Genomic DNA, 13,873 nt, shown 5'->3' on the forward strand with positions numbered 1-13,873 from the left:
AAGTGCATTATGTGTATCGACTGCCTAGATAGCTCATCTCTGGTTGTTGCCCCATCTACGTCAGGTATGAATCTAAAATCATGTTGAATCAACATTGTTCACGTAATTTAAAATAAATGTAAAATCTCCCTGGTTTGCTAACCTTACGTAGAAATTCTGTTGATTTCTTTGGGGAAAAATGAGAATGAAATCAACATATTTTCTACTTGTTTTTAAAATTCCAAATAAGGAGAAATCAGTATGTAAATGTAAACATTTATTTGGCTAACTTAAATGCACAGGACCTCAAGTTAGTTTACAAAATAGCCAATTGCCACATTTTGCAACATTTTTATTATATATAATTTTATTTATTTTATTTTATTTTTTTAAGCTGCAGCTACTATAAATCAACCAACTTCCCCTAACAACTCTGGTCCAAGACAAGCCCGTTATTAATTTTAAATAAAAAAAATAAAGAAATGTTAATTCTGTTCTCAACTTGTTCTTAAAACACACACACACACACACACACACACACACAACACAAAGTACCGATAAGAATACCGTTAAAGCACCGGACCGTTAAGCAGTATCGGTAAGAGTAGTAATACCGTTAAAACCTTAACGGTACCCATCCCTAGGTAAGTGCTGTTAAGGGGGTCGCACACCGGATGAGAAGCGCAGCGCCGTGTCGCATCGCGCCACATCTTTAAAATTCGAACACATTATTCTCTATGGGTGTACACACACCGGCGGTGCCATTCGGCATCTGTCCGCGGCGCCCAGCTATGACTCAGAACGCTGTTCAAATTTCTGCCGTGTAGTTTTATATAAAAAAACCCAGATGTTATAAACTGAAACTGAAATTAAAATACAGTACAGTTGTTTCATTCAAATAAAACATTACAAAGTGTTTGGTTACGTTTTCAGCTGCACAGTTGCCTAGACAACAGATACAACAAAACAATAACAGACTTATTATAATAACACAGATTCTTTTCATTAATTAATGTTCAAAACTCAGCTTTTATCAATTAAAATCATATATTTAAAATAATAATAATAGATGAAGTTAAAACTCTCCCATCTTGCTGCGAAATTGAGCTCACGCATATAGAATGTGCGCGTCCGGTGTGCGATACCTTGAGTTGTCCTACATGTGGCGCGACGCAGCGCTTCTCGTCCGGTGTGCGACCGCCTTTATCTGCCAACAATATAATTGTTTTCTCTAACGTTGTTGTTAGTTAACATGTTTAACATTAACGTTATAATGGAAGTGTCGCCTAGTCAGCTAGTAAGATCAGCATATTGTGTTGTTAACTGGCAAGGCTAAGTTATCTCCTCCACTGCATTACTGTTAATTTCGTTTACGAGTACTTTTTGTCATTATTTTCATCAACGACATTTTACACCTTTATAATGACAGCATTTTTATACTTTTTTTTTTTTTTTTTACTGACAAATCGGTCACCTTTTTCAGTCCTTCTGAATTTGCAGGTATTATTTTTTGAAGAAACTTCACTCTTTTCATATGAATCTGTGTACGTGGAAAATAACTGAGATGATTGATTTTGAATGTAAGTCTCTTGTGCTTACAAAAGCTGTATTTATTTGATTAATAATACAGAAGACAAACAGGAATGTTGTTAAATGTTAATACAATAAAAAAAAAATAAAAAAAAATTATTTTTATTTTTTTATGTAATTTATTACTGTGTAGGCAAAGCTAAATTTTTAGCATCATTATTTATTGTCACATGATCTAATATGCTGAATTGCTGATCAAGAAACATTTCTTATCAATGTTGAAACCAGTTGTGCAGCTGTGGAAATCATGATGCATTTTTTCACAGTTTGTTTGATGCACAAAAAAGTACAAAAGAACAGCATTTATTTTAAATACAAAACTTTTTGTAACATTATAAATGTCTTTGTCTCTTTTCATCAATTTAATGCATCCTTGCTGAATAAATGTGTTAATAAACTATATTAAAAATCATATTGACCCCAAATGTTAGTGTATCTCTCTCAAAAAAATACATAAAATAACAACAGTATGTGGGTTTGGAATGACATGAGGGTGAGTAAATGATGGTACAGTTTTAATTTTTGAATGAACCATGCCTTGAAACTGAGTTATTTGGTTAATTGTGCATATATTAGGCTGTGCGTGCAGACAAATGTTTTTTTCCAACTCTTGTTCGCTACAGTTGTAAAAGGCTGGGTCATGCTGAGTGGTAAACGGGAGTTTTGTTCCCCATGGCAACAGACAACATGTGTAGGTAAGAAGGATGGCAGGGTTAGGAGGCCATCACTGCAGACGACTGTGAATAAGACCGATCATAATTACTCCATCTCTCATTGGTTTTTTTTTTAATCACTCCAGGCTGTTTGCAGCATTTTATTGAGATTCATTCCAGTGTGTCCCAGGTGGCTTTATATCCACAACAACCCTGTAAGAAATAAGATCTACACAGGTACACAGATCCCTAAAGTGTTATTTGTGCTCTCAAATACCTCTTGTGTTTCCCTTGTTGTGGTCAACTGATATGGGGTTTTAATGACCATTATTTAGAGAGCAGGGTGGCTGATATAATGCCTTAATTTATACGTCTTTGGCTGTATTGCCACAACTCAAAATTTTTTTTTAAACATTGTGCCACATGTGGGTGTTTTTAAGATAATATGGCTTGTTAAAAATAGTACCTTTTACATGGAAGACATCGGTTGAGTGTCAGTTTTGAAATGATGGACCAATCAGATGAGCCTTGGGTGGTATAACCATCTTGAGTGTATTGATTGGGCAGGTTATAATTGGAAATGATGGCCGTTTTACATGCAGTACGCTTACAAGATTGAAATCTTCTTGCATTTACCATGTGCAATTGACCTCATAAAAGCTATATTACATTGTATTGGTTGTGAATAAAGTCACCTATGATTGGTTGAATAAATCATGATAGAGAAAATACTCACCATTGCAGATTTCATTTCTTGGACATTTTATAACGAAATAAATGGCATTATGTTAATTTTATGTTAATGTGGGCCAAGGCAGAATCTTCACCTTTGAACATGGTAAAATGTGGAAAACTCACTTTAGAAATGTGTGTTTGCATCTGTTTTTAAAGGCTCTATTTAATCCTGGTATTAAAATGTGTTTTGGCCAGTCAGATCACAAGTGGATGAGGGACACACAGTCCTGTTCACACCTGGTGTTTTAATCCATCTCTTCTGTCCAATTTCATCCCCTTCTGTCCTGATTTCTTTTGAGGGGAGGGTCTGTGGGCCAGTGTATGTGGGCTTTTTTTAATCTTTTAATCTAATATTGTGAAAGCGTGCGCAGTTTACTTATGGGCCTATTTTTTTTTTTTTTTTTTGTCAAAGCTATTTATAAAATGGTATTACGAATAGATAAGATAAAAATCAGGAAATATAGGCAGCTGCAAAATTATATATACCAATATTTTTTTTTTTTCCAAATACAATTTTGTGACAACATAGGCCTATAAACTTCTATCAATGCTATAAATTATATATTGTGTGCCTGAGTGGCTCCTGCGTGATCACGTATATTGTCCTTCACGGATATTGTCCTTATCACTGCAAGAAAAGAAAAAAACTCAACTACAAAAAAGGATTTAAGACATCTTTTGCAAATGTAAATGATTTTCTTTTATTTGTATATATACAGTAAGAACAAATTGTGCCTTTGTAAAATAAAGATAACAAACAAAATGCGCTGTCAGCCATTTTTGATTTCCTAAATTTATAGTGCAGCTAAAGAGATTAAAAAAAAGTTAATTATTGAACTGAAACATATTTAATGTAGACCTATTTATTTAATTATTTTCATGTCATTTTACCCCCCCCCCCCCATTTTCTCTTGCTTATGCACATTCAAAACTACTGTAAACCAATGAAAAGAGAAACATTCATTTCTAATGGGTAACACATTTATCCCTTGTAATTTAATTTAAGTCTAACTTAACATTCTAATTTTGTCATTTAATGGATAGGAAATAAACATTGCAATGTTTATAAATTAGCTCAGTCAGCAGAGAGTATTGCGGTCACAACAAGCTCCAAACTTTTTAGACCCTATTCACACCTGTATTTAGCATGTTCTTAAGATCCAATAGAGGAAAACGCATCTTAACACTAGTTGTAAACAGGGTCACTAACTTGAAACTGTTTGCGGGCGTCATTCCACTGCAATTTTAAATAATACAGTTCATGAACTAATATAAGTCACGTACTATTTAAAATACTATACTATTACTATTTAAAATGCGATGCACTTTTAAAGACTCCTCCTATTAATTTCCATTGCGCTTTCTCTAGACGTTTTCAACGTAAGTATGCGTCCTGTGTGAACAGTCCTTAAATCTAGAGTCTCTCTCTCTAGTGTCTTTGAAGGAGAGCACACACGCTCCTGCAGGCAGACTTTGATAAGGAGCCCCAGAACGAGCCATGGCCTTGTCTCCCCCAAGGGCAGAAATGGAAGAAATGGAGAAAACAAAAGAATGAGTGAATAAGCGAGAGGGGCGAAAACAGAATGAAGGCAGATTCTAATAGTCCTAACTACCCAGAGGGAGTTTAAAAAGATATTAAACGTTTGAATAATACATTTGGAATACATATGAAAGGATATTAAAATGGATTTGCTATTAAGGCAGTTTCCAGGCAACATGGACCACTGGAAGAGGGGAGACGTGAAGTGAAGTGGACTGCACTCGCTGAGCGCTCTGCCCTTTTTGAAGCATGAATACTGAATGCCAGCGCTCGCTCTCTGAACAGCTGTTGGCTGTAATTTCCCTGCTCGCCTTGATACTGATCCATAATTAATGCATCTATATCCTGATTAGTACATTAAAGACTGTTGATATAAATGGATACGGAGAGTTTATTACGAGCTGTTAGTCAGCATATATTTTGAATGAGCTGTTTTAATTGGTTGTTTTAGGGTTCAGCATGTATTCATGAGCGTGAGGGCCATTAGAAAGATGGTTCATAAGATTTATAATGCTTCGCTCTGTCAGTTTTGGTTGGATCTTTATAAATATTTTACCTCAGATTGGTCATATGCTCTCTGTGTGGCTCTGAAGGGACTCATTGAGCCATCTGCAAAACAAAATGACAGCAGTGGTGTGCAACATAACCTTCCCATAACCCAAGTGTTCGCTTTGCATAAGTGTCACTAATGCCAAGAGATTTAGGGTGCATTAATGGTTCCAACACTGAGATTAGGAAACAGTGGGTTATGCGTTTTGTTTGTGACAGTACAGTTATTTTGGATGCCTGTCAAACTTGAATGATGGTACCCTTACAAAATGTATTCTTTCTTAGGGATTTGCTAAGGCAGAGCAATATGTCAGTAAACACAGACAAATTATGAAAAATAATTGTGCCTGTAATTGGGGTATAATTGTTCGTAAAAAACAATTATGTACACACTCACATTTGAATGTACTTAAAGGGGGGGGGTGAAATGCTATTTCATGCATACTGAGTTTTTTACACTGTTAAAGAGTTGGATTCCCATGCTAAACATGGACAAAGTTTCAAAAATTAAGTTGTACGTTTGAAGGAGTATTTTTGTTCCAAAAATACTCCTTCCGGTTTGTCACAAGTTTCGGAAAGTTTTTTTCGAGTATGACTCTGTGTGACGTTAGATGGAGCAGAATTTCCTTATATGGGTCCTAAGGGCACTTCTGCCGGAAGAGCGCGCCCTCCCGTATAGCAGAGCACTGAGAGCACAACAGACATTTACTGATCAGAGCGAGAGCGTCGCGGAATGTCACAAAAGGACTGTGTTTTTGGTTGCCAGGGCAAGACATCCAAGAACATCAAGTAAACAACATGCGATGTTGACATCAAACTGCACTTTCCACATGTACACCTTAAAAAAAAAAAAAAAAAAAAAAAAAAAAAAGACGACATAAAGTGGAACTGGTTTCCAAAACCGCTAAGCAAATATATACAGTTTCAATACATACTACATAGAGACGTCCTGCTGTAGTCGCTGCTGCTGCTGCTCTTGTTCAATTTCAGCCTCGGTATCTGATTCTGGATCATAAATATACGCTGAATCTGACTGTTAGCCATGGTTTGTTTTGGATGATGTTTTTTTTCCTCACGGTAATGTCACAGCTTCCAGCTCTCAACGCAAAAGCCTACTGGTGCTCGTGATTCTTTAGCTCCGCCCACACGTCACGCCTCCAGCCGCTCGTGTTTTTCTGGGAAAAAACGGTACAGACTATCTTTTTCTTATAAATATATTAAAACTAAAGACTTTTTGGAGTTATGAAGGATGCAGTACTACTCTATAGGTACTCAAGATTAACAGGATATTGAGTGAAAATAAACATTTCACCCCCCCCCCCCCCCTTAACATGGACTCTTGTGATTCACTTTTGTGTTACCAAACCTAGTGCTGAAGTGGGCGAAAGGGTTTCCTTCAAATGACTGTGCCAACATTTCAAATGCAGTGATATTCGCTCATATTTTTTGTGTGTAGACTGTTTCAGGCTTAAAGACCTATTTGTTTTGAAATAATGCATAATGTCTTATGTTGGTTTAATTTGGAGCTTATATTTTAAAGGGATTGTCCACTCAAAAATTAAACTTCTGTCAACATTTTCTCACCCTCATCATGTTCCAAACTTGTATGATTATCTATCTTTTGAAATATGCTGGTTACCAAACACAAGTTTTCACTGATATCCAATGGGAACCAAAACTGTTTGGTTACCAACATTCTTCAAAATATCTTCTTTCGTGTTCCATGGAAGACAGAAAATCATACAGGTTTGGAACAACATGATGGTTAGTAAAGACTTTTAGATTGTGTTCCATAATAATTAAATGTTTTGTTTTTATTTAATATCCAGACATTGCCTACTACAAAAAAAGTTGATTTTTTTCCAATATTTTGCATATTGGTAGTTTCTTATCATGACTGGCTCTGGCCAAGCCTGTTTATATTTGGCTTCAGAACAGTTCATTCAGAAATCTAAACATTTTTTTAGACTGATGAAAGCAGACCATTTGTCTTTTGGCACAGCAAATAGTTTTCAAAAATATGTGTTTTATGTCATCAGTTAGTCCTAAATCTAACTTGACATGAGGCCTTTATCTGCTTGCTTGTATGGTATAAGTGTAAAAAGAATCATTCTGTTGTTGCATGGTCTGGTCCTTGTAGACGGCTGGATTCATTAAGCCCCAAAGACACAACAGTCATCTGACCCCAGAGGAGACACTGCACACATTCAGGGATTAGCACTGCCAAGGTCACTCAAAACAGAGTTCATGTGAACCAGCATGGACAAACAACAGAAGTTTTTATCTCACTTATTAGGTCTTCTCCAGTTTAAACACGAAAATAGTTTTGACCTATTGACCTGTTGGAGAAGTTAATCTGGCTCAATGTTATTGGTCAGGGGGCCTTAAGGGTGACTTGGTTGATTAGCATCAGGTGATACAACCTTAGTCTATTGATGGAGAGAATTCTTGGTGGTGACCTTTAGCACTCAAGTGTTTAGGCAGCCAAATCCATAACAGTATTTATATTCGTATCCCTTCATCGATAGACTAACCACCCAGTGTGCCGATCAAACAGGCGGACTTTCTTTTCATGAACATGGGAAGAGGTCTTGTTTGCCTTACTGTATTTGCACTCAAACAGCTAAGAATAAAAGGCAAAGGCTAGGTTAATGGCGTGCTGGTCTAAGAGTGGGGCCGTTAAGCGCTAATACTTCAGTGTTTGTTTATGTCTGAGCAGCCAGACTGCCTAATGCCTCTGACCCCAGCTCACCTCCATCATTCTCAATAAGGGTCCCGCATTGATGGCCTTTATGGTGCACACTTTGGTGTGAACTCTACAGAGTGTGAACTTCCATAGAGAGGATGCTGTGAAATGGCCTTAGGCTTTTCTGAGTTTGATGGCATATGAAGTGACATCATTTTTTTAAAATTGTTGTTTAGGATCGTTTATAGCCTTTTCTCACAGCAGCTAGAATAATTAAATGTATTATTTTCATGGTGGATTGTAATCCAGAAATGATTATGCGGTTATGAAACACATGTGAATGAAATTAAATTGTATTCCAGTTTTAAATGTGCTTCTGATTACAGATAGCCTGGGATTACACAAGATTTGGGTTTTAAAGAAAACCAGTTCGAAGGGAGCATAATTTGCTTTTTGGGTTAAAAGAATTTCTTAATAAGAAATTCTAATGGTAAGACAATTAGATATTGGACTGTACAGAAATTTAAATCTACACGCTAATAAATACTATAATCATAGTCAAGCGATGCTAATGTTAACATTAATAATTGGTGAATAAAGTATAAAAGTAATAATAATTTCCACTGTTTGATGTGGTATGAGCTAACCGATCTTTAGATTAAATCATAATTGGTAGCACGATTTATTGCAATGCTTTTTTCCTTAGTTGGTCAGAACAAACGTGGCAGACTTGTTACTTGTTCAGATTACAATATCTGGTGAAAATTCTTATTAGGGTCATATATTCCAAGACGTATGCTGGAATCTGTGATTGCGAAGTACAGTAAATATCCGCACCATACTTCTCAAAACATTAGATTCATCCATGTTTGAGCCGTGTTGGAGGACAACCCACACAAGGAAGATAATTCCGCAAACCGCTACAATTGCATGTTTTCAAACAGAGATGGTGACAGAGTTAAAACTTACAGACTGATGCTTTAAGAAAGTGTTAATTTGAATGATTTTAGTTAATTCTAATATTTGTTACATTCAGCTGATGGATGATTATTGTAGATTAGTGTTTCTTTTGGTGTAAACACTCATCATGTGTTTGGGTTAGATTATTTTTCTTATTTAATGGATGATACAACTCCTGTTTGAAAGTTTTGGGTCAGTCAGAAATTTGTAAAGAATTTAACCATCTTTTTTTCAGCAAGGATGGATTAAATTGAATAAAAAAATTACAATAAAAATGACACAAAACTGTTAAAAAGCACAACTCTTTTCAACACTAATAATAATAGAAATGTTTCTGGAGCAGCAAATAATCATATTAGAATGGTTTCTAAAGGGTCACGTGACACTGAAGACTGGGGTATGATGCTGAAAATTCTGCTTTGTCATCACTTGAATAAATTATATTTTAAAATGATATTCAAATGGTGGTCTCTACTTATTTTAACTATGTGAAATCAATAAACTGTTTGGACGCATGCTTTTAAATTTGTTATTGGTTGTTGTTTTGATAGACGAATGAGTGTGGTGATGTGAATCTGATTAGCTTTGCAGTTTCAGCTTTCACTAGGTTGACATTTTCTAAATGCATTAAATGCATTCATCTTCCTCACATCGTAGACGTATTGAGCTTATGACAGTAGGGAAATAGATGAAGTATTGGTTGAGTGTAATGCTGACGGCTGTTGGACTCACTTATTGATTGGCCTTGGAATGATCTCTTTTCCACATTAACTTATGAAACCAAACATTTAGTTGAAATGTTAAATGGAGTTAATCAATTTTGGTTGTTGTGCTGGTTGGATTCATTCTGCGGATGTATTTGGATGATGCTGAAGAAACTTGCTGTTTCTTCTTCTGGGCTTTATTTTAGCTGAAATATACAGTAAAATTATTTGAAACATAGTTGGGTAGTAAAACAAGACATGCTATACGTCACCAAAAAAAATTACAGGGCCATTGACGAGTGTTGTTACGAATTAAAATTAAAATTTTGAAACTATGAGATCTATATAAAAAATAAAAAAAAAAGAGAAAAGCCACATAAAATTACTTTTATTAATTGGAAACTGAAAATAAAAATAAAAGCTAAAATGTCCATATATTCAAAATATGAGTAAATACAATAATCATATAAATAACACTGAAATATAACTAGTGAAGACAAATAGTTGATTGAAGTGGTGAAAAAATGTGACCTGTTACAGAACCGGACATTTACACTTACTTTACATTTTGACCTTATTTATTATTTATATAGTTATTTTCCAGAGTCTTAAAAGGCCAACAGTCTTAGTTTACACAAAAGCAGCAGCAATTGGGCTGACATTGAGAAGCACCTGAATTTTGGCAGCCATTAGGCATTTTTGGATGAATATATAAGTGCTAACAAGATGAGAGTGAGACATAAATGTTACATTGACAGAAAAAGGAATAATTTACTTATTAAGAGTGTGAATGAAGAAAGGGTGAAGGGGAAAACATTAAATGGAAAAATAGAACACTAGCATGAGCAATCAGCAAAAACAGCCCAAGGACTGCTGGAAACGACATGTCAATTACTCAACTGCTAATAAGGCTTTTTCAGCATCATAAAGCAGCCATGCTGCAATAACAAAGAGTGCTTTCCTCAGGCATTTTGCACGGGCAACCCATGAAAGAACCTCTGCTGGTGTCCTACAGGTTAGGGATCATCTCTGGCTACAGGTTAATCACACATTCCATTTTCTCCACGCCGCCCCTGTGGAAGCGACCCGGTGGAGTTGGATAGGGGCCGAATGAATGAACAAAGAAATGAAGGGGTGGAACTGGAGGAGCGGAGATATAATAGTGTGTGCGACGTGTTCGCTGTGTGGCCGTGATGTATTAGAGTGGGTTGTGTTTGTGTGAGATGGAAGAAATAAGACCTGCCGAAGCTCACTACGCCTCCTGGCTTGTGTGATTTATGAGGGGTTTACCTCTCGCTTTTATGAGTCATTATAAATAATAACAACAGCTGTAATGTACAGCAGTTAACAGTAATGCTGCATCTAGTGGACATGAATCTAACAGCCAACAAGTGAAGAGAGACCGACATAAATATGGTATAAAGATGTGTAAAACTATTTTTGATCCTAACCCTGGCCGGGTATTGATACAGATTTCTCGATTCTGTTTCTCTACTTTTCGCAGGGTTTGATTTGTTGTTGACCGATATATTACCAAGGCCGATATATCGGCTGATATTTGTCATTTTACAAATATTGGCATCGGCTGATAAGATTTTCTGCTTGGCCGATGTGTTGGACTATACATTTATACTTTTATTTTGACGGCACTGAGAGTGGCAGTGCCTGAGCACACATATCAAATAAAAAAATATTTAAGGCACTTCAGTGTCTATAACTTTTAATATTTTTCAGCATTATCAAATCTGGTTGATAAAAAGTAAAGCCCAAAGGGTCTTCTTTCTAAAGACACCACAATTATGTTTGTAACACACTGAAGTAGGAAACTATTACAATTATAAATTAGGTAGAGCACTTTCAGCTGTGAGTCCCATAATGGGGGTCAGGTAAATAGGTTAAAGCCGCCTTTTTATCATATGGAATTATTTAGAGTGATGATCCAGTCAAGATTTTTAGACATTAATCCAGGGCCTGAATTTCATTTTTGAAAATCAATTACTTTTTAGGTCACTCTTGTGAGTTTTTTTATTTTTTTTCAGGGGTGGAGGGGGCATTTTTTTATACATTTTTCAAAAATATATATATTTATTTCACCTAAATGTTTGATCATGCACTGTATTTGTGTTTTTACAATTGTGTAATTGTTGCACAATAGCTTACACAGTGCAAGCCTGATTTTCTGAGCTGTATGTGAGGTTCACACTAGTGATGCACGGGTCCCGCTTTTATGAAATGAATTGCCCTGCAAATTTACCCGCCCCAACATGACCCGTCGGTTATTAAGCGATCTATTATAATAAACTGCCCAGCTATTTCACTTCAGTGCCGCTGTTTTCTTACATTATGAACATGTTTTCATTTTTAAAAATTTACATCGGGGCCCAAATTGTGCAGTTAATTTTATATTTATGATAATTTGATATATATTAAAATTGAAAACTTCTCTGTTGATACTCTTTCCACATTTTTTTATTTTATAATGCTATCCTTTTACACAACATGCAGTTAAGAAGCTTACATTTGCACCAATAATGTGATTTATTTTCAATAATTAAAGTAAGGAATTCATGGAAGTAAGACATTTACATGATGCAAGCAAACCCCTCTACTTCTGTTTGCATGCAGTTTTCATTATTTCGTTATTCTGAATTATACAGCACAAATGATGAACTAAGTTACTGGCCTACGTTTGTCACTTATGTACTGCTTACATTTGGCACGGTGAGGAATGCTGCAGTACGTATCTAGGTTTGCCTACGTTGCACTGCTTTCTTTGGATGAAGATATGGCATTGAGACTATGCAGCGAGTTGTGTATAAAGAGATTCAGAATGAAAACCTTTGAATAAACAAAACATGGTATCCATCTACATCCGAGCAAATGCACATTTTTGTGTTTACATCCCTGTTTATTGCGATTTATAATTGGTATATGCCATGTATTTTAATGTGATTATGGTTACTACGATTATGAGCTTGATTGCATTAGTTTTATCTAAGTATTACGCTTACATGAGGTAAAGTTTAATCCCAATATTGGCAAAATTCCATTATTATCGCATTATGAGGCTGCATGGAAACAAAGTCATTTTTATTCATAGATATATATATATATATTAATAGAATATATGGATATTTGTTAGTGGTTGACTGTGTGGAGTATGTTTAAGGCTTCAGATCAGTAGTGGCTGCTGGACATTGTCAATGTGACTGGTTAATGAGTTATGTTAATTGAATCTGTTTCACCTTGATTGGATTGGTAATGTGGACTGGTTGGACTTAGTTTAGCTGGGGACCCTGGTTTCAACCCATTCACTGATTAGATGCGTTTTAATGATTTCCATTTACAAGACACGGACATGTTACCAGATGGGTTAAAGAAGTTTGTTGCAAAGCACCTTTTCATAGACTTGTTTTTCTGTGCTATCTAATGAAAAGAAATGGGAATCAATGAAGGAAAGGCATTTCTGGAGATCGCAATTGTGAATGTGGCGGAAGTGCTTGATGTTGGCCTTGTGTAGAGACCGCTGTGACATGGAACCATTGATCTTCTGCTTATGGTAAAATCAAATATCTGACCTGTCCATGGTGGTGCTAATGTGTATAGGCACACACACAGGGCACAGTTCATAAAAATATATGATCTAACAGTTAGTCTGCACTGGCTAATTGACTGTGAAGCTTATTTGCTTTTATATCTGTACTGTAGGTTGTCTTTCCTAAGGATTCCCTATTTTAATTGCTTTGGACTTAATCTATAAGTTGCATGTTGAAAAAAATGTGTGCTCCTTAAGTCTGTTGTTTGTATATGGATCTATTCAGTGATGCAGCAAAACATAGCATAGTCGATTCTGCTGCTGGAAACACTGGTCCACTGATAATTCCATGATTTTTGGACATACCATGAAGTATTATGTAAATGGAATGGTACATGAATATGGTAATCGTTTAGTATCATGCATATTAAAGTACTTTCTGGATAAAACTGCCTAACGTGTGAAGTCTCAAGTAAATAACCTGGAAAGCATAGCCAAGAAAACAAAAGCGTGAACAAAAATTGGCAGAGCACAAATCACTTCAGTGTAACCAAAGAAAACATTATTTGGTTTACAATTGTTGAGTTTCCCCATATGGTTTTCATCTGTTTTCGATATTATTATTCCTGTTTATGAATAGAATCACCATAAATATTTTCATTGTACCCTGTTACTGCCGCAGTAACTTTGTAAGGCATCTCAGAACCCACCAATACAGCCACGTCTAAGAAATCCAAATATAACCAGCTCCATCATATTTTCTGTTTGCCTTTTATTTCAAGTAATACATTCAGGCTGCATGAAAAAGATCCAAGCGTACTGTTGAAAGCTCCCCACACAGTGATTTCTGACTGCAGGGTTTATGCAGGCGCTGTAGGATACGCAGCGATTGTTAAATGCTGTGTACAGTCAGACAGCATGGTAATTACACTGGGAATGATG

The 13,873-nt window shown here is 35.8% G+C and overlaps 1 protein-coding gene across 9 annotated transcripts in view; it reads left to right on the forward strand.

Annotated features, from left to right (window-relative positions):
* The window catches only part of pard3bb (par-3 family cell polarity regulator beta b), a 287,760-nt gene that overhangs the window by 37,611 nt on the left and 236,276 nt on the right, over positions 1-13,873 (forward strand). The window lies entirely within an intron of this gene.

Source organism: Carassius gibelio, chromosome B9 (genome assembly GCF_023724105.1).
Source record: "Carassius gibelio isolate Cgi1373 ecotype wild population from Czech Republic chromosome B9, carGib1.2-hapl.c, whole genome shotgun sequence".
NCBI classification, from domain to species: Eukaryota; Metazoa; Chordata; class Actinopteri; order Cypriniformes; family Cyprinidae; genus Carassius; species Carassius gibelio.